At 41.2% G+C, this 20487-nt stretch overlaps 1 long non-coding RNA gene across 1 annotated transcript; it reads right to left on the bottom strand.

The window, feature by feature from the left end:
* Nucleotides 1–3560: 3560 nt before the first annotated feature.
* LOC111096918 lies at nucleotides 3561–20487 on the bottom strand. Its single transcript, XR_005361729.1, has 3 exons — nucleotides 20429–20487; nucleotides 4263–6475; nucleotides 3561–4181 (listed from the first exon to the last, which is right to left on the bottom strand). It is a non-coding gene; the product is annotated as an uncharacterized LOC111096918 (long non-coding RNA).

The raw sequence follows: 20487 nt of genomic DNA, 5'->3' as shown, positions 1-20487 counted from the left end.
CTGGACCCAGGAGTCTTTCCAGATTTCCACCACAACTATAATCATGGTCACATCCTACAGATTTGCTGGAGGGGGACAAGTTGAGAAGCGCTGCCTTAAACTTCATTGTTTTTAAACTCCTTCTCTGCACCTTCCTGAAATACTGCTCCTGTGCTATATAGTTCAGTATTCTCTTAGCTCTATGATGGAATTGATGGCAAAACTCACCCGACAGCGTGGTATAAAATATTGACGTCAAATCGAAAATGCATCTTGATTTACACCACATTAAAATGAGAAAATATTGATCTTTTAATCAAGGAGCTATTCTAATTATATATTTACAGGAGATGAGTGGAAAAACCATGATTTTAATTTGGATTTTAGCCAAAGCACTTGCCTTGTGATTCAATGCACCAGGAACTTGTTTCCTGCAGGCAGTGAACAGTCACTACAGAAAGAAGTGCTGGAGGAGGAAGGGACAGCCTGGTGCTCTTCCTGACAACTCACAGAGTGCTAAGAGCAGATGTTGAGATCCTAAGGTGCTACCATCCAGCCTAACAACACTATACAGGAGCCCAGCTACCACCACCTAACACCAAGTTTTCCTGTGGACAGGAGTTTTAGATACTAAGTCATAAAGAGGAACTTGAACAGGAAGCAATGCTTATTACAGAAAAAGCCCAGTGTGTTTGCATTTAATCTGTCCTTCTTGCATTTAAAACCAGGGCAGCCCCGGTGGCGCAGCGGCTTAGTGCCATCTTCAGCCCAGGGCGTGATCCTGGAGACCCTGGATCGGGTCCCACATCGGGCTCTCTGCAGGGAGCCTGCTTCTCTCTCTGCCTGTGTCTCTGCCTCTCTCTCTCTGCATCTCTATGAATAAATAAATAAAAATAAAATCTTAAAAAAAATAAAAAGATAAAACCAGTGTGATCATTCCCAGAAATGCGAGTGATAAGTAAGCCTATAACTGACTCTCCCTTCCTACCCAATGCCACCCTAACAATGAAGTAATCCATATGCTCCAGGAGTAACATGCCTTTTCTGCCTGGACAAGAAGCAAACAAACAAACAAAAAAAAAAAAAAAAAAAAAAAGAAGCAAACAGACTACAGAATGTATCCTTAAAGTGGCAGTATTGAAAAAAATCCAGTGTTTATTGTTCAGAGTAAAAATTGTTATAATAAGCTCTAGGAGATTGCTCATATAGCTTGCGTGTCCTACAATTTGGTTGTATTGAATATTGCTTTTAATGCGCCATTAGTAGTGGTCTTGAAGTCTTTCGTTGTAATGGAACTCAGCTTGTACTTCCTTTGGACTTTTTAATTATTCAGGCTAAATGGAGAAGGCTATTAATTATTCAATTAATCCCTCTCTGTGGTAAAATGTTTTTTTGATTCTTATTATGCGTTTCGCTACCTAGTTAGACATAATTAGCCAAATAAATAATAACACTCTGTTTTTTAGGAACCATTCATGCATAACCTTGGTTTCAAGAATGGATTTCTAAAAGTAATATTATTATTCACAGCCAGACTGCCAATGTCACAGTCTGAGAGTACACTCATCAAGTGTGACCAGAGATACTCTTTTATAGACTATACAGGCTAAAAGGTAGCCCACACTATTCCCAACCCAGCAAAGCTTCCAGATTTTCCCACCTACCCAGTCAATTAATAATGTTTTCATAACATAGGTGGTTGTTATAAATAATCTATGACATGTCCAAAATATTTTATTGTAGAGCCAAAGTAGGATCATGCTTGAACCGGGCACCTCTTGTACATATTTCATGATCCTCTAAGACCATCACTCTCGGGGCTCTAACTGTGTCTCGCTGGTACAACCACACATGTGCACATCCATGCACAGTGTTTCCTCCCTGCCCTGGGGCCTGCTGGAGGCTGGAGTGCACAATCTAGAGACTGTGTGGGAGATGTAGGCGAGGATCCAGTCTCCATTCCCTGTGGAAGACAGTTCTGAGATACATTTCCTAAGATTCTTCAGAAGACTCAAGCTTGAAGAACACCTGGTGGCTCAACTGGTTAAGTGTCCGACTCTTGATTTTGGCTGAGGTTATGATCTCAAGGTCCGGAGGTCAAGTCCCACTTTGGGCTCCTTACTGGGTGTGGAGCCTGCTTAAGATTCTCTGTGTCCCTCTCCCTCTGCCCCTCCTGCCCACTCTGTCTCTCTCTCTAAGAAAAAAAAAAAAAAAAAAGGAGATTCAGGCTGGACAGAGCTTCAGTAGTGGAAGCCCTTAGAGAAGATGTTCTCGTATTAGCCTTCTCTCCTTTCTTGCTTCCTGCCCCTTATACCACAGCCCGGTCCCATGAAATAAACTATCTATGTGCAAGCCTTTGTCTCAGGCTCGGTTTGAGGAGGAGTCCAGGCAGCTCAACACTATATGGCTATGTCTTTCTGTAGCAACAAATATTTCATTTTCTCTTCAAAACAGGTACCATCCTGAGAGAAAATCCCCAACTTAATACATAGCCTGGTAAAATGCTAAAACAGCTCTAAGTATCAGAAAAGAGAGGTCTGAGCCCTCATTTGTCTGTGAATCTACACGCTGGGCCTCTGCCAACAGTGGGCTCTCTGCCACGGTGGGCGCACAGGGGATTGTGACCCTTGGAGGAAACACTTAGAGGACAGGGAGACAGAAGCCTAGGTTCAACTTTCAGCACTAAGTTATGCGATCTTATTATTGTTACCTATCTTAGATATTATGCACAAACAAAATAATGACTCCCATCTTGTAATACTTAAAGCGATCATACTGCTTTGCCTGCGCAAGGTCTGGCCTGGCTGGGAAGTTGTGTTAACTTTTCAAGCCTGGGGTTCCTGCCAGCTTTCCACACTGCAATGGCCCGGCCTTCCAGCAGCATTTCCTCCAGGCTTCTGAAGAGAGGGGAAGCAGGTGGCTGGGTTGGCCAGGCCATTCTCCCCAGAGCCAGTAGGTGGTGCTGGGGCAGCATGGGACCCTGGGCTCAACAGGAGCTTAGCACTTCCTAGGTAGGAGAAATGAAATATGATTCTTCCTGAGACTTTAAGCAGGGAGTGTTGCATTTTGCAACTAAAGTCTCCAGTGCGTTTGTCTTGAACTCATTTCTGACTTTAGTCATCCCCAAAATTCAAAACCGTTACAAGGTTCTTTGAAAACCTGTTAAGCCAGAGGCCTTGTCTTACTCACCTTTGTGTGATCAAGACTAGCTACTTAGTAGAAGCTCTAGAAATCCTTTTGAAATAAACAAAGCATCTACATGATCTACATGGGTGAATCATTTATAGATGAATAAGCCGAGATTCTGGAAGGCAAAGTGGCTTGTTCAAGATCACACTAACAGCTCTTGACTAGCTGCAGACTTGACCCAGGGCTCCAGAATTTCTGTTGCTCCACACCACTCGGTTGCTTATTCTAAGAAGCACTGGATTATTCTCTTTATTTTATTAGTGTTTATGAAACATTTTTGAAAGTTTTTAAGCATTTACATTTAATATATAAATCAATCAATGAGAAATTCTGGGTCCATGTACAGAGAAATTCACCTCACAGGCAAATGTTTATTAATACATATATAGGATATTTAATTTTAAAAAATCTTCATGTTGAGGTTCGAAAACTTCAATTTGCATCTATTTCAAATTATTCAGTGTGGCATCATTATACACAGCAGGAAAATTATATGACAGTAAAACTTCATTTATCCAGCATTAGTGGGGTTACAGTAAGCTAATTAAAAATATGAAGTCACCAAATTCTACTTTTATAGTCCTCAAAACATTTTTGGAAAATGCTATTTTAGATGGGTAGCTTTCTTAAATATGGCATATATTTCTTGCCAGGAAAAATACGGCATATAATCTAAATGATTTGTTATGGCTGAGAGTCCCCACTGAACTTGTTTTGCCCTGTGCCGTGATACCATCCGGGGTGACAGAGGTCATATTTGACAACCAGCCCTGTTTACTCTGACAATAAAGGACTCTGCACAATCTTACCCATTTTAGTTCTTGCATCTGCATGTTTGGGTTTCTTGTTTTCTCTTCATTATCATGCTGTCCGTTCTGCTTCTCCCTGCTGTATCTGTCTTCTTCCTGCCTCTGTCTCTAATGGCTTTCTCCACACTGCCCACGGTCACCCAAAGCCACACACACACAACTTCTTCCAATTTATTGTGGGTTGGGAAATAATTGTCTGTAAAACTAAAATGAAAGAAAAACCCTGAAACTGTTGCCTTGTGTTAGAATACAGTACAAGAAATTTTGATAGGATCATTGACATACATGGCCTTTGTGTCTGAGTTCTGCCCCAGTTCCAATGGTGGTGAGTCCCATACTGCCAAGTGATGCTCGGATACCAGATGGATGTCCCACAATTCAGTTCAATAGTGACATCATCTATCTGGACACAACATCAAACCCCCCAGGTTAAGAGCTCAGTCCTACAAGACTGGCACCCTCCATACACACACACACACACACACACACACACACACACACACACACACTTCAGACATTAGCTGACTCACTGGTAATAGATGAAAGGCTCAAGTGACCACTTCCTTAGGTTTGGTTAATTTGCTACAACGGTTCACAGAATTCGGAGAAACATTGTATTTATTAGATTTCCAATTGATCATCAAAGGATAGAACTCAGGAACATCTAGATGGAAGAGCTAAGTAGGCCAAGGTAAGGGCAGAGCACTCCCATGCCCCTTCTCAAGCAGTCACTCTCCCTACTCTCTACCAACCCAGAAGCCCTTCAAGCCTCTGAAGGGTTTTATGAAGGCTTCAGTACAGAGGCATGATTGGTGAAATCATTGGCCTTTGGTGATGGAACTCAATCTCCAAGGCCCTTTCTTCTCAGTCCTCATTTCCAAAAGTCACCTCATTAACATAAACTCAAGTGTGGTTAAAAGGAGTTTGTTATAAATATTAAGAAATCCTTACGACTCTTAAAACTTAGGAGATTCCAGGAGTTTTAAGAGCCCTGTCAGTAATGGGGAAGAAGACCAGACATATATTTCTTATTATAGTCACCATATCACAGAGTACTTGCTTTGGAGTGTGGAGGCTTTGGGGCTGACCATGCTCTACGTCGTGAGATTCCTTGCCGAACAGCTTCGTTTTGTGAGGTTTTCACTTTTCTTGTTTATGATGTTTCATGTGCTTGGCATATCCGCTTAGCTCATTTTTAACTTTGGTGAGCTCTTGCCTAAACATTTGTAAAATGCAACACACCAATGTAGAGGGAGCTTAAATGCCAGCAACAGCCACATGAGTTTTAAGACCTTAAAAGAAATAAAATCTGACAATTTTCAAAGAAAAGAAACCCAGCAATATTTACTTGCCACAGTCTGGGAGAAAAGCCAGTATTTTCAGGGTAGCTATCCCCAGAGCCTCAATTTTAGAGAAGGAGCTGGAAGTCAAGGTTGCTGGCTGAGGACAGGATGTTCTAAAAGTATCCATACTTTCAGGAATGATGAGTAAATGTGTGGCCTGGCTCCAAACACCTTCTTTCTGAGCAGGACATTTCTTTGTCTGAAGACCTATTTGGTTGTTCTATAATTACTGGCCTTTTTATCTTAATTGTGGAACCGTGTCTAGTCTTCTTTATTGTGGGACATGTCACATCCTTGGCTTAATTGCAAAAATTTCAGTTTAAAAACAGCCCTATTATTAATGATATTATTCAACCAAACATGCTAAATTGAATATTGTCTATATTGCCCTTAATTTTAAATACTCCAGGGAATATAAAGATCTTTGGAATAACTTGATTTCAATACCATACATACACTTAGCTTCTTTGGTCCTTCACTGACTGGTCTTCATCCAAACTCTTCTTCGACTCTTTGTCATGCGTTGGCATCTTGGCTCCTCCTCCCTCTACTCTCTGAATGAGGAGTCTTCCCAAAGCATAACCTCTGGCCCTCTGCCTTCCCTGTCCATGGCCTCTCTGGAAGTACTCCTCCCTATTCACGACTCCACTAACAACCCATGCACAAAGCTCCCAAATGTACATCCCATACCAGCCATGCTCTCACCATCCTTTCAAGGTCAACTCAATTTTTCCAGTCACCCAATCTCAGAATCTAGAATAGTCTTTGACTATGTTAATCTTTCAATAGTCTTGAGATGTTAGGCAAACAACTTTATATCTATTTCTCCTTTAAAATGTTTCCAAATCCTGTATTTTTTGCTACACCTGCCCCTTCATCTGCCCCACATAAGCCTCTGGATAATTGTGCTTCCCTTCTAAATGATCTATCTGACTTCAATTTTCCTCTTCTTTAATCCCAGCTGCATATCATCATCAAACTCATTATTTTAAATACACTTTTCTAATTATATTACTTCCCCACTTAATAATCCCTATTGGTTCCTTTTTTAAGCTTACAACGTTCAGTATAAATTCCCCTGCCTGTCTGGCCAGGCTGGGTATGGGATCCAGGGTCAGCAGGTACAGTTTCATATCCATTTCTGTAACTTGTGATCTGCAAAATAGAGATAATCATACCTGCCTTTGAGGATTTTGTGAAAATTAAATAAGATTTGCAACATCAAGAACAGAACTTGAAAGATAGTGAATGTTTCTTTGGAAATATGTGCCATTTCCCACCCAGTCTGTATCTTGATGAGATTGAAAACAGTAACATTATTGACACGAGCAAATCAGGCAGGGTACTTATGAAATATATTTGACTAATGGCTACATGAGGCTGGGAATGTTTGTTTCCCAGCGAGTGTTTTGGAGATGGCACAGTTTCAGAGGTAAGTTCTACATTATGGCAGTAGTGGTGGGTGGCTGAGATGGCAGAGTTGGGAGGTCACTGGTGAGGAAGATTGTGATCCAGGATAACTACAATCATGAGACTGTTATGGTCCCAACCCAGGGGTCAGTGTAAGCATCACTAATTGTAGGCATACCAGATGTCGTGAGCCTTCTAAATTGATGTGGTGTGAGGTCCACAACATTGCCAATGGTCCATTCTAGCCAAACATTCTTAAATTCTATCCATTAAGTCTTTAGACATAGTTTTCGTTTAGATACAATTTGCAGGAAACACAGATGTGGCCACTATGTCATGCAAGGCTCAGATCTCCTGCTGTTAGGAGAGTGGTTGACTGAGGATCCACACCTTTGCTAATCTCACACCTGCCAATAGCTGAGAGCTTCCGGGGTCCTAGTAGGCCATTCCTGTGGGGTGCAGGAGTTGTCTGGCCTGCAACTTTTAGCTAAGGGCTCTCCACAAGCCCAGTTGGAACTTTCTCAGAAATGCACAGAGTCTGTGACTCTACTTCCCAATTCCTTCCTTCCCTTACTTCACAAGACTCAGACTTGCATCATGGTCAGATAGCTCACCAAATCCCCTCCTCTCTCCCATTTATAATTTGAAGGCATATCCCTCCATAAATGTTTTACACATCTAATCTCATTTTAACATCTGTTTCTCAGATGACCAGAATTAACACTAATGATTCTAGGAGTTTTCAAAAAAATGGACAGTAGGATTGGGCTTGGAGATTGGCTCATTTATCTCACAGTGGACAAAGAGGATGTCATTCTGAGTGTTATATGAGATGAAGGTAGTGCCCAGCCAGAAGAAGGGCCTACTAAAGATTTTATTGGTGATAACCTGAGGAAAAGTGCCAGGGAAGGAGAATATCGTCGTGTGTTGAATTATTCAGGTATTTAAAAATATGTGGGGAACAATGCCTATAAGGATGGCAGAGTTAGCTGATTACCGCTGAATTGTACTGCTGCCTTGCAGAGGGATAATGGGAGACTGAGGACCATTAACAGGCTAAGTGTAAGAGGCAGATGGCCTCTTCAGTACCTTACAAAGCGGCCCTTGTCTCCTGCAGCAGAAAAGTGGACACAGCTGTGTAACAGACACAGGCCTCATAGAGTCACAGAGCTCCGGAGATGTTTAAATGCTCAGCCAAAGTCTGGTATGCTAAGGGCAGGACCAGTGGTATGCTGGACCCAGCTCTTCCTAGATCACGAGGGCCAATTATTAGTGTCTCTTCAGAGCTTCACATTTCATGACATCATATTCATATCTGAGTATCTAAATCTGAAATCAGCTGCTGTACAATATTTATACCAAGGAAATCAGCAAATACTAAGATTCAGGGGGATTTCCCCCTCCTTTTCTGAGATCTGGTTGTTAAACACTTACCAGAACTCCCCTAGTCAGAGCCTAGGCTGGCAAAGCCTGAGATTCTGAAACGTGGGATGGGAATACCTGGATTAAAATTCTAGAAAGCACTGGCTCTGCAGACCACCTGAACCATTAGAACCTACAGAGAAGGCCCACCCTTCACCAGGAAGAGCCAGCACTTCCTCATGATCAAAGATGCTATAGAGGTCTTGCCTCTACAAAGCAATAGGTATTGCTTCCACTTCCTCTTCCAGACTCCAGGCCTGTAATTCAGATTCAATCCCAGCAAAATCTGTCTGGGAATATATTGGACCAGATAAAGGTAGAAGAAGAATATACATGGAAATCGTTGCAAGAATTACCTAGAATGCCCTGACAGGAGCCAGGGGATACTCCTGACACTGGATATTGACAATGCTTGGTAATGGGGAACAGAATATAAGACTGGATAAGCAAGAATCTATTTGATTTGGGGACACAGAATTTCAAACCCTGGCAAGAACTCCAGGGAGGGCCGCCAGATAAAATAAAAGCAGGTCTCATGCAATATTTGAGACATATTTATGCTATAAAGTATTTGTTGTTTATCTGAAAGTCAAATTTAACTAGCAACCCTAACCCCAAGAGACAGGAAAACTTGCTGCTACGGAGTTCTTTGGAGCCTGGAGAAAGTGATGGCCAACCCTAAGTGAAGTAGTAATGTCTGACTTGTCCTGGCTGGAGGTGGAAAAAATAAAGAGGCTGAGGGAAGTGGGCATGCTGGAAAGCATGTTATGAGGTCAAAAGATACTCTAGGGTATTATGTTCCATGGGTGGCCCCCAAAGACACTCCATCCATTGAGGTCCTTGGCAATGCCCTCACGACAGGACAATGCCCTCACGACAGGCAATGCCCTCACGACTAGGAAATTTAGAGGTGCTTCTCTGCTGGCTGAAGTGACAGCAGGAGAGGTGAGCCTGGAGCTGAGCTCATGAGCCTCCATGGGGACAATGGGACCCCAAAATGACAAAAGCCAAGCTGCAGTCTGACAGATGCTGGGCAATTCCTCTGACAACCAAGGAGAGATGGCCAAGGGGACTTGTGGAGATATTGGCGTAAGATGGTGAGGAAACCCAGAATTTGCCCTCTTAGATACACTCATCAAGGTAACAGACACACACAAGAATAATCCTTACTTATAGCATTCTTCTAACAGTAGAACAATGCAAAAACCCTAAATACCTAGGGCCAGTTACATAAATTATACATTCAGTCCTAGAATGGACTCATTAAATAGAATTAGCTTGAGGTCTATGTGTTGAAGGAAAGATCTCTACAATGCAGTGTTAAGTGAAAACAGAAAGTAGTGAGTGTCAATGTGTATATTCACTTTGAGGCAATTCATCTAACCAATGGGTGCAGTTTTCTGTATGTATTTTATACTTTGGAAAAATATACTAATAAGCTGAAAGTGTAAATAGCATGATCTCATTTTATAAAAACTAACATCTCTGAGCATGTGTATGCATGTGTGTATATTATTATTATTATTACATGTGCACATGAGATGTATATTCTTGTTTGTCTATATGTATACATGTCTGTGTAAAGATGCAGATATGAGTCCGTTTGTGCATGTGTATACATGTGCCTATGCATGTACATGTGCATATATATATGTGCAAGAGGATGGCTGGGGGGCTGGGTTCTGGGATATACACACTTTGAATTTTTGGCCTACAACTTCTATTCTTTTTCTACTTAAAAGTTAAATTTTATACTTCTAAAAAAAAAAAAAGAAAGAAAAAGAAGGATGGAGAGCTGCAGTCAGGAATTGGTACTGGAGGAGTATGGAAGGGCCCCTATTTTGATTCTCAACCTTTAACCTGAGTCTTCTCAGCCTCTTCTTGGAACAACTGAGGGAGGTTACTGTCTCCAGAGGACAGACAGGCTTCAATTAAGGCAAAGTGGTAGAGGGAATGTTTAGAGAAGGACTGGAGGAATTTGCTGATCCTTGAGTGGGAGTTCCAGAAAGCACAAGGGCCATACTGGGAGGAGATGGGGCGCAGTGAAGCAGTCACTCAGCAGAAAGAATATGCAGGATAGAATAGGAATGAGAATCCTAAGGAAACTAGATGATATATAAGGACTGTGTTTTGGGAAATAACTGAAATCGTTTGAGGAGGGGGTGTTTAATTCTGATAGGTACTTGTAGGAAAGCCTAAAAGTGAAACCCAAGAGTAGGAAAGAAGGTTCTGTTGCCGAGAGCAAGTATGTGGCTGCTCTTGATAGCAAAGAGCAAACAAGCATGAAACCAATTCTTTCAATTGGTGCATGGGGGAATATGGTGGACGTGGGTGTGGGATGTGACCTATGCAAATCCATTAGTCTCCACTATGTAACCAGTCCACCTATTTATGGGATCAGCCTTCCTCTTACCTCATGCTTGCTTTGCCCTAGGAGTGGGAGGGTGGGTGGATAACAGTAAGGTAGGAGGTAGTTAGCATGCTCTAGCAGGCACAGCACAGTGGGCAAGGACCTGGGAAACAGGCAGAGCTTGGTGACGTACAGATGACCACAAAAGGTCAGCGAAGTACAGATAATACTAAAATACCATTTTAGGCCTTTGCAAAGGCGTTGGCTCTTACTCCGTGAGTTAGGTTAAATGATATATTTTTAAAAGGTCATTCTATTTCCGTTGGTTGGTAATTCCCCATTTCTCCCTCACTTCGGCTCCTGCCAGCCACCATTCTGCTCTCTGATTCTATGAGATTCACTACTTAAGATTCCTCATATACATGGAATTATGCAGTATTTGTCCTATGACTGGCTTATTTCCCTTAGCATGTCCTTATGTTGTTACATTCTGTAGAACTTCCTTCTTTTTAAGGCTGAATAATATTCTATTGTGTGTATATGCCAAATTTTCTTTTTCCATTCATCTGCTGAATATTTGGGTTGTTCCCACATCTTGGCTATTATGGATAGTGCTTTGATGAATATGGGAGTGCTAATATCTCTTTGAGATCCTGACTTTAGTTCTTTTGAGTAAACACCCAGAAGTGGAATTGTTGGCTCATATGGTAGTTCCATTTTTAATATTTTGAGGAAGCTCCATATGGTTTTCCACAGCAGCTGCACCATTTTGCATTCTCACCAACCATGGGAATTCCAGGGTCTCCACATATTCATAGAGATCTGCTATACCACATTCTCCCCATAGTTAACAATACTCAAAGGTAAACTTAAACATTTTGAAGAGGTTAGATCTCATGTTAGTGCTCTTACTACAATGAAATTTTTAAGAGATTTTTAAAAGGATTTTATTTATTTACTTGAAAGAGAGAGAGCATGAGCAAGGGAGGGGCAGAAGGAGACACAGATGCCCCACTGAGCAGGGAACCTGAGGCAGGGCTCAATCCCAGGACCCTGGGATCATGACCTGAGCTGAAGACAGATACTTAACTGACTGAGCCACCCAGTTACTCCTATAAGTTTTTTTTTTTTAAAGGATCCTTCTAGCTGCTGTGTTGAGAATAGACAAAAGAGGCAAAGAAGCAGTCATTAGGACTTTATTACCGGGGGGAAAAAGTGATAGGCTACCAGGGTAGTAGCAGTGCAGTTGGTGATAACTCTTAGGATTCTGGAGATATTTTGTACATACAGGCAATTAGATTTCATAACAGATTGTGACCTTGAGATATTTTTCCTGAGCAACGAAAGGCACAATTGCATTCAAAGATGGAATCATCAACAGAGATGGGGATGTTTCCTGAAGGAGTAGATTTGGAGAAAGATCAAGAGTTCAGTGTAGGACAAGATAAGTTTGAGAAGTCAAGTAGACCTTTCAAGTTTCAGGAATGATTCAAGGGAGTTCTAAGCTCAAGAGATTTGGTACATATTTGGGAATTAAGAGCATATGGTTGGCACTTACCATATAAGTAAATGAGATTCCCAAAGGATGAGTGTAGATGGAAAAGAGAAGGGCATCAAGAAACGGGCTTTGGATAGGGTGGCCAACCTTCCCAGTTTGCTTGGGATGGACAGATTTCCTGAACATGAGATTTCCAGTTTTTTTTTTAATTTTTATTTATTTATGATAGTCACACAGAGAGAGAGGCAGAGACATAGGCAGAGGGAGAAGCAGGCTCCATGCACCAGGAGCCCGACATGGGATTCGATCCTGGGTCTCCAGGATCACGCCCTGGGCCAAAGGCAGGCGCTAAACCACTGCGCCACCCAGGGATCCCGAGATTTCCAGTTTTAAAACCGGATAAGTCCTGGAGTGCCTGGGTGGTTTAGTCAGTTAAGCATATGACTCTTGATTTCAGCTCATATCATGACCTCAGTGCTCAGCCCAGAATCTGCTCATGATTCTCTCTGTTCTCCTGTTCTGTCTCCTCTACTCTCCTTCTCAAATAAATAATAATAATAATAAACTCTTTTTTTTTAATTTTTTTTTTTATGATAGTCACAGAGAGAGAGAGAGAGAGAGAGAGAGAGAGGCAGAGTGAGAAGCAGGCTCCATGCAGGGAGCCCGATGCGGGACTCGATCCCGGGTCTCCAGGATCGCGCCCTGGGCCAAAGGCAGGCGCTAACCCGCTGCGCCACCCAGGGATCCCCTCAAATAAATAATAATAATAATAAAACAGGAGGGGGCAAGATGGCGGAAGAGTAGGGTCCCCAAGTCACCTGTCCCCATCAAATTACCTAGATAACTTTCAAATATTCCTGAAAACCTATGAATTCGGCCTGAGATTTAAAGAGAGAACAGCTGGAATGCTACAGTGAGAAGAGTTCACGCTTCTATCAAGGTAGGAAGACGAAAAAAAAAAAAAAAGAAAGAAATAAAAGGCATCCAAGGGGGAGGGGCCCCGTGAGGAGCCGGGCTGAGGCCGGGGCGAGTGCCCCCAGGACAGGAAAGCCCCGTCCTGAGAAGCAGGAGCTTCACCAACCTTCCCTGGCGGAAAGGCGCTTGCAGGGAATTGGAGCAGGACCCCAGGAGGGCAGGGATGCCCTCAGGCTCCCAGGGGCACTAACAGACACCTGCACCGCGGGAGAGCGTGCCACAGCCTGCGGCCGAGCTCCCTAAAGGGCTGCAGCGCACGCCCTGTGGGGCCCGGGAGCAGCTCGGAGGGGCCTGCGCGGTCCGGAGCCTGATTCCAGCGGCACAGGCCCCGGAGCCCAGGGCGCTGGGGGACACAGCCCAGGATCCGGCGCTACCCCTGGGACAGGCAGAAGCAAGGAGGGCACAGGACAGTGGGGACGCTCCTGCCGCTGGGCAGCCCCAAGCTGTGTAGATCGGCGCCCCCTGCCCCGGGAGCATCCAGGGCCCTGCAGACTGGGAGCTGCGGTAGTTACTGCAGGAGCTGACTCCAGGGCTGGAGGGCTGGCCGCTGCCATCCCTGTTGTTGTTCCTCCTGGGACCTCACAGGATAAACAACCCCCACTGAGCCTCACAGTGGCCTCACCGGATAAACAGGATAAACAACTCTCACTGAGCCGTGCACTAGGCAGGGAGCTGAGCAGCTCCCCCAGGTGCTCACACCTGAGAATCAGCACAGCAGGCCCCTCCCCCCAGAAGACCAGCTAGACGGACAGGGGAAAAGCAAGTTATTGACGAAGCAGCACTGGAAGCTCCAGGGGAAGTCCAGGGATTTACAGTATATAGAATCAGATGATACTACCCCTTGTTTTTTGTTTTCTGTTTGCTTCCACCCCGCCCTTTTTTCCTGAGGAAGGAAAACCCCACCTCAAAAGAAAAAATCAGAAACAGTCCTCTCTCCCACAGAATTACAAAATTTGGATTACTATTCAATGTCAGAAAGCCAATTCAGAAGCACTATTATACAGCTAACGGTGGCTCTAGAAAAAATCATAAAGGATTCAAGAAACTTCATGACTGCAGAGTTTAGATCTAACCAGGCAGAAGTTTTTTTGGGGTATAGAACCTTTACCTCTTTGGTTAGGTTTATTCCTAGGTATCTTATGCTTTTGGGTGCAATTGTAAATGGGATTGACCCCTTAATTTCTCTTTCTTCAGTCTCATTGTTAGTGTATAGAAATGCCACTGACTTCTGGGCATTGATTTTGTATCCTGCCACGCTACCAAATTGCTGTATGAGTTCTAGCAATCTTGGGGTGGAGGCTTTTGGGTTTTCTATGTAGAGTATCATGTCATCTGCAAAGAGGGAGAGTTTGACTTCTTCTTTGCCAATTTGAATGCCTTTGATTTCTTTTTGTTGCCTGATTGCTGAGGCTAGGACTTCCAGTACTATGTTGAATAGCAGTGGTGAGAGTGGACATCCCTGTCTTGTTCCTGATCTTAGGGGAAAGGCTCCCAGTGCTTCCCCATTGAGAATGATATTTGCTGTGGGCTTTTCGTAGATGGCTTTTAAGATGTCGAGGAAAGTTCCCTCTATCCCTACACTCTGAAGAGTTTTGATCAGGAATGGATGCTGTATTTTGTCAAATGCTTTCTCTGCATCTAATGAGAGGATCATATGGTTCTTGTTTTTTCTCTTGCTGATATGGCCAATCACATTGATTGCTTTACAAGTGTTGAACCAGCCTTGCATCCCCGGGATAAATCCCACTTGGTCATGGTGAATAATCTTCTTAATGTATTGTTGGATCCTATTGGCTAATATCTTGTTGATAATTTTTGCATCTGTGTTCATCAGGGATATTGGTCTGTAATTCTCCTTTTTGGTGGGGTTTTTGTCTGCTTTTGGAATTAAGGTGATGCTGGGGCCAGCCCGGGTGGCTCAGCGGTTTAGCGCCACCTTCGGCCCAGGGCGTGATCCTGGAGACCCGGGATCGAGTCCCCACATCAGGCTCCCTGCATGGAGCCTGCTTCTCTCCCTCTGCCTGTGTCCCTGCCTCTCTCACGAATAAATAAATAAAATCTTTGGGAAAAGAAAACGTTACAGGGCAGGCATTAAAAAAAAAAAAAAAAAAAAGGTGATGCTGGCCTCATAGAACGAGTTTGGAAGTACTCCATCTCTTGCTATCTTTCCAAACAGCTTTAGTAGAAGAGGTTTCTTCTTTAAATGTTTGATAGAATTCCCCTGGGAAGCCATTTGGCCCTGGAATTTTGTGTCTTGGGAGGTTTTTGATGACTGCTTCAATTTCCTCCCTGGTTATTGGCCTGTTCAGGTTTTCTATTTCTTCCTGTTCCAGTTTTGGTAGTTTGTGGTTTTCCAGAAATGCATCCATTTCTTCTAGATTTCCTAATTTATTGGCGTATAGCTGCTCATAACATGTTTTAAAATCATTTGTGTTTCTTTGGTGTTGGTAGTGATCTCTCCTCTCTCATTCATGATTTTATTAATTTGAGTCTACTCTCTCTTCTTTTTAATAAGGCTGGCTAATGGTTTATCTATCTTATTAATTCTTTCAAAGAACCAACTCCTGGTTTTGTTGATCTGTTCCACAGTTCTTCTGGTCTCTATTTCATTGAGTTCTGCTCAAATCTTTATAAACTCTCTTCTTCTGCTGGGTGTAGGATCTATTTGCTGTTTTTTTTTTTTCTCCAGCTCCATTAGGTGCAAGGTTAGCTTTTGTATTTGAGTTCTTTCCAGTTTTTGGATGGATGCTTGTATTGTGATGTATTTCCCCCTCAGGACTGCTTTTGCTGTATCCCAAAGATTTTCAATGATTGTATCTTCATTCTCATTAGTTTCCATGAATCTTTTTAATTTTTCTCTAATTTCCTGGCTGACCCTGTCATCTTTTAGCAGGATGGTCCTTAACCTCCACGTGTTTGAAATCCTTCCAAACTTCTTGTTGTGATTTAGTTCTAGTTTCAAAGCATTATGGTCTGAAAATATGCAGGGGACGATCCTAATCTTTTGGTATTGGTTAAGACCAATGAGACTGAAGAAAGAGAAATTAAGGAGTCAATCCCATTGGCAATTGCACCCAAAAGCATAAGATACCTAGGAATAAACCTAACCGAAGAGGTAAAGGATCTATACCAAAAAAAAACTACAGAACACTTCTGAAAGAAATTGAGGAAAACACAAAGAGATGGAAAAATATTCCATGCTCATGGATTGGAAGAATTAATATTGTGAAATGTCAATGTTACCCAGCTCAATTTACACATTTAATGCAATCCCTATCAAAATACCATGGACTTTCTTCAGAGAGTTGGAACAAATTATCTTAAGATTTGTGTGGAATCAGAAAAGACCCCAAATAGCCAGGGGAATATTAAAAAAGAAAACCATATCTGGGGGCATCACGATGCCAGATTTCAGGTTGTACTACAAAGCTGTGGTCATCAAGACAGTGTGGTACTGGCACAAAAACAGACACATAGATCAATGGAACAGAATAGAGAATCCAGAAGTTGGCCCTCAACTTTATGTCAACTAATATTCAACAAAGGAGGAAAGACTATCCATTGGAAGAAAGATAGTCTCTTCAATAAATGGTGCTGGGAAAATTGGACATCCACATGCAGAAGAATGAAACTAGACCACTCTCTTTCACCATACACAAAGATAAACTCAAATGGATGAAAGATCTAAATGTGAGACAAGATTCCATCAAAATCCTAGAGGAGAACACAGGCAACACCCCTTTTGAACGTGGCCACAGTAACTTCTTGCAAGATACATCCATAAAGGCAAGAGAAACAAAAGCAAAAATGAACTATTGGGACTTCATCAAGATAAGAAGCTTTTGCACAGCAAAGGATACAGTCAACAAAACTAAAAGACAACCTACAGAATGGGAGAAGATATTTGCAAATGATGTATCAGATAAAGGGCTAGTTTCCAAGATCTATAAATAACTTATTAAACTCAACAGCAAAGAAACAAACAATCCAATCATGAAATGGGCAAAAGACATGAACAGAAATCTCACAGAGGAAGACATAGACATGGCCAACAAGCACATGAGAAAATGCTCCGCATCTGTTGTAATATTTGATCTCTTGTTCTTAGTTCCTGAAATTTCTTCAGAGCCACAAAGTGAGAATGGGAGCTAGTTGCCAGGGGATCCAATGATGAATAGAGGGGTGGGACTTTGAGTCCCAACTCTGATTATCAGGGAAGGGAGAGGTTCTGGAGGTTGAATCAGTCACCAGTGGCCAACGATTTAATAAAGAATGCCTATGTAATGAAGCCTTTATCAAAACCAAAAAAGAAAAAAAAAAAAAGAGGGGATTTGGAAAGTCTCCAGTTTAGAAAACCAGAACACTTCCATTCACCACCATGTCAGGCCCAAACTCCAGGAGCATAGAAACTCTGTTATTTGGGACCTTACCCTATGTATCTCTTCATCTATCTGGCTGTTGATTTGTATCCTTTAATATCCTTTGTAATAAAGCAGTAAAATAGTGAGTAAACAGGTTTCCTAAGTTCAGTGGCCATTTTAGCAAATTAATTGAGCCCAAGGAAGTGGTCATGGGAACTTTGATTTACAGCCATCTGTGAGAAGTACAGGTATCGATCTGGACTCATGATTGGCATCTGAAGCCCGTTCTAGCAAATCAATTGAACCTAAGGAAGTAATTGTGGGAACCTATAACCTATAACCAGTGGGTCAGAAACACAGGTAACAATCTGAGTTTGCAACTGGCATCTGAAGTAAAGGGCAATCTTAGAAGATCAGGCCCTTAACCTGTGGATATGATGCTATCTCTGGCTAGATAGTGTCAGAATGTAGCATACCCAGAGGATGTTGGAGAATAGTTGGGTGTGTAGGGGAAAACATATTCAAAGGTGAAAAGGTGGGGCAATTAGGCAACATAAAGAAATAAAATTCATCTAAATTAGAAAGGTAAAATTAAAACTGTCCCTATTAGCAGATGACATGATTTTATGTATAGAAAATTCTAAAGAATCCAAAGACATACATGAACCCTACTATAACTATTAAGTTTATTCAGCAAAGTTGGAGGGAACAACAGCAACACACAAAAAAATCAATGTTTCCAGCATCAACCATCAACAAAGTAAAAAGAAAACATACAGAATGGGAAAAATACTTGTAAATCATATATTTGAAAAAGGGGTTAATAACCAAAATATATAAAGAACTATAACTCAATAGTAAAAAACCAAATAACCCAATTAAAAAGGTGGGCAAAGGCCCTGACTAGACATTTCTCCAAAGAAGACACATGAAAAACAAACAGGTACTTGAAAAGATGCTCAACATCACTGGTCATTAGGGAAATGGAAAACCAAACTACGGTGAGATATCACCTTGCACCCGTTAGGACAGTCATCATCAGGAAGATAAGAGATAACTGATATTGTAGTAGACATGGAGGAAAGGGAGCCCTTTTGCATTGGTGTGATTGTTAGATGGTGCAGCCACTATGGAATACAGTATGGAGGATCCTCACAAAATTAGAAGTAGAACTACCAAAAAAAAAAAGAAGAAGAAGAAGAAGAAGAAGAAGAAGAAGAAGAAGAAGAAGAAGAAAGAGAAGAAGAAGAAGAAGAAGAAGAAGAAGAAGAAGAAGAAGAAGAAGAAGAAGAAGAAGAAGAAGAAGAAATAGAACTACCATATGATTCAGCAATTCCACTTCTGGGAATATATCCAAATGAAACATAAAGACTAACTTAAAAAGATATCTCCACCTCTACATTTATAGCATCATTATTTACAATAGCCAAGATATGTAAACAACCTAATTGTTTATTGATGGATGGCAGGATAAGGAAGTTGCGGTATGTATAAGACAATAGAATACTATTCAGCCATAAAGAAGAAAAGAATACTATCACAACATAGGTGAAACCTGAGGGCATTATGCTAAATAAAATGGGTCAGACAAAGACAAATACTGTGTAATCTCACATGTGGAATCTAAACAAAATGAAATAAAAATGTGTAGAAAAAGAGATTACTTGTAGTTATCAAAGATAGAGGTGGGAGGCAGGGGAATTAGAGGAAGGTGGTCAAAAGGTACAATTTTTCAGTTATAAAATAAACAAGTACTAGGGCTATACGGACAATATGAGGACTATAGGTAAAACTGCTATATGATTTATAGGGAAGTTAAAAGAATAATTCCTAGGAGTTCTTACCACAAGAAAAAAATATTTTTCCTTTTTTCTTTTTTTTATTGTATCTATATGAGAAGATGCATATTAGCTGAACCTATTGTGGTAATCATTTCACAATATATGTAAATCAAACCATCATGCTGTATACCTTAAACTTTTTTTTTTTTATTTACCTTAAACTTTTACGGTGATGTATGTCAATTATTTCTCAATAAAACTGGAAAACAGTTAATTGTGTTTCTATTCAGCAGCAATGAACAATTAAAAAGCAAATTAAAGAAACAATTCAATTTACAATAACATCTAAAAGAATAAAATGCTTAGGAATAGATTTAATCAAAGAGGCAAAATACCTGTATACTGGAAACTATAAAAATTACTGAAAGAAATTAAATATCTAAATATTTAAATGGAAAGACATCTCTGATAATGAGTACTAAGACAATAGTGGTAAGATGTTAACACTACCCAAAGAAATCTATAGATTCAATGCAATCCCTATCAAAATTCTGATTATCTTTTTTTTCTTTTCAGAAAAGCAAAAGCCAATTTTCAAATTTTTATGGACTTGAATAACCAAAACAATCTTGAAGAATAAAAAACAAATTTGAAGGATTCACAGTTCCTAATTTCAAAACTTAGTCCAAATCTACAGTAACCAAAACGATGTGTTACTGGCTTAATTACAGACATATAGACCAGTGAAATAAAATTGAGAGACCAGAAATAAACCCTCGCATATATGGTCAACTGATTTTCAACAAGGGTGCCCAGACCATTCAATGGAGAAAGAACAGTTTCTTCAGCAGATGGTGTCCGGATGATTGGGACATTCACATGCAAAAGAATGAAAATGGACTCCTATATCACATACTATACAAATACTAACTAAAAAATGGGCCAAAGACCTAAACGTAAGGGCTAAAATAATAGAACTCAGAAGAAAATATAGGGGAAAATTCTTATTACATTAGGTATGGGAATGATCTCTGAATAGGAAAAACAAAATCATGAACACCAGAAGAAAAAATAAAGTTGCATTCATCATGATTGAAAAACCTTCATACATCTAAGAATGTTATCAAGAAAGAGAAAAAGGCAACCTACAGAATGGGGGAAAATATTTGTAATCCATACAACTTGGCCTTAATATCTAGAATATAGAAAGAACTCTTTTTTAAGGAAGTATTTAAACTTTAATTCCAGTAGAGCTAACGTAGTGTTATATTGGTTTTAGGTGTATGATTAGAATATATAAAGAACTCTTACGGGATCCCTGGGTGGCGCAGCGGTTTGGGGCCTGCCTTTGGCCCAGGGTGCGATCCTGG

This window comes from Canis lupus, chromosome 7, assembly GCF_011100685.1.
Source record: "Canis lupus familiaris isolate Mischka breed German Shepherd chromosome 7, alternate assembly UU_Cfam_GSD_1.0, whole genome shotgun sequence".
NCBI lineage: Eukaryota > Metazoa > Chordata > Mammalia > Carnivora > Canidae > Canis > Canis lupus.
Note: the sequence above shows the minus strand (reverse complement) of the source record. Positions and strands in the feature narration are given on the sequence as shown.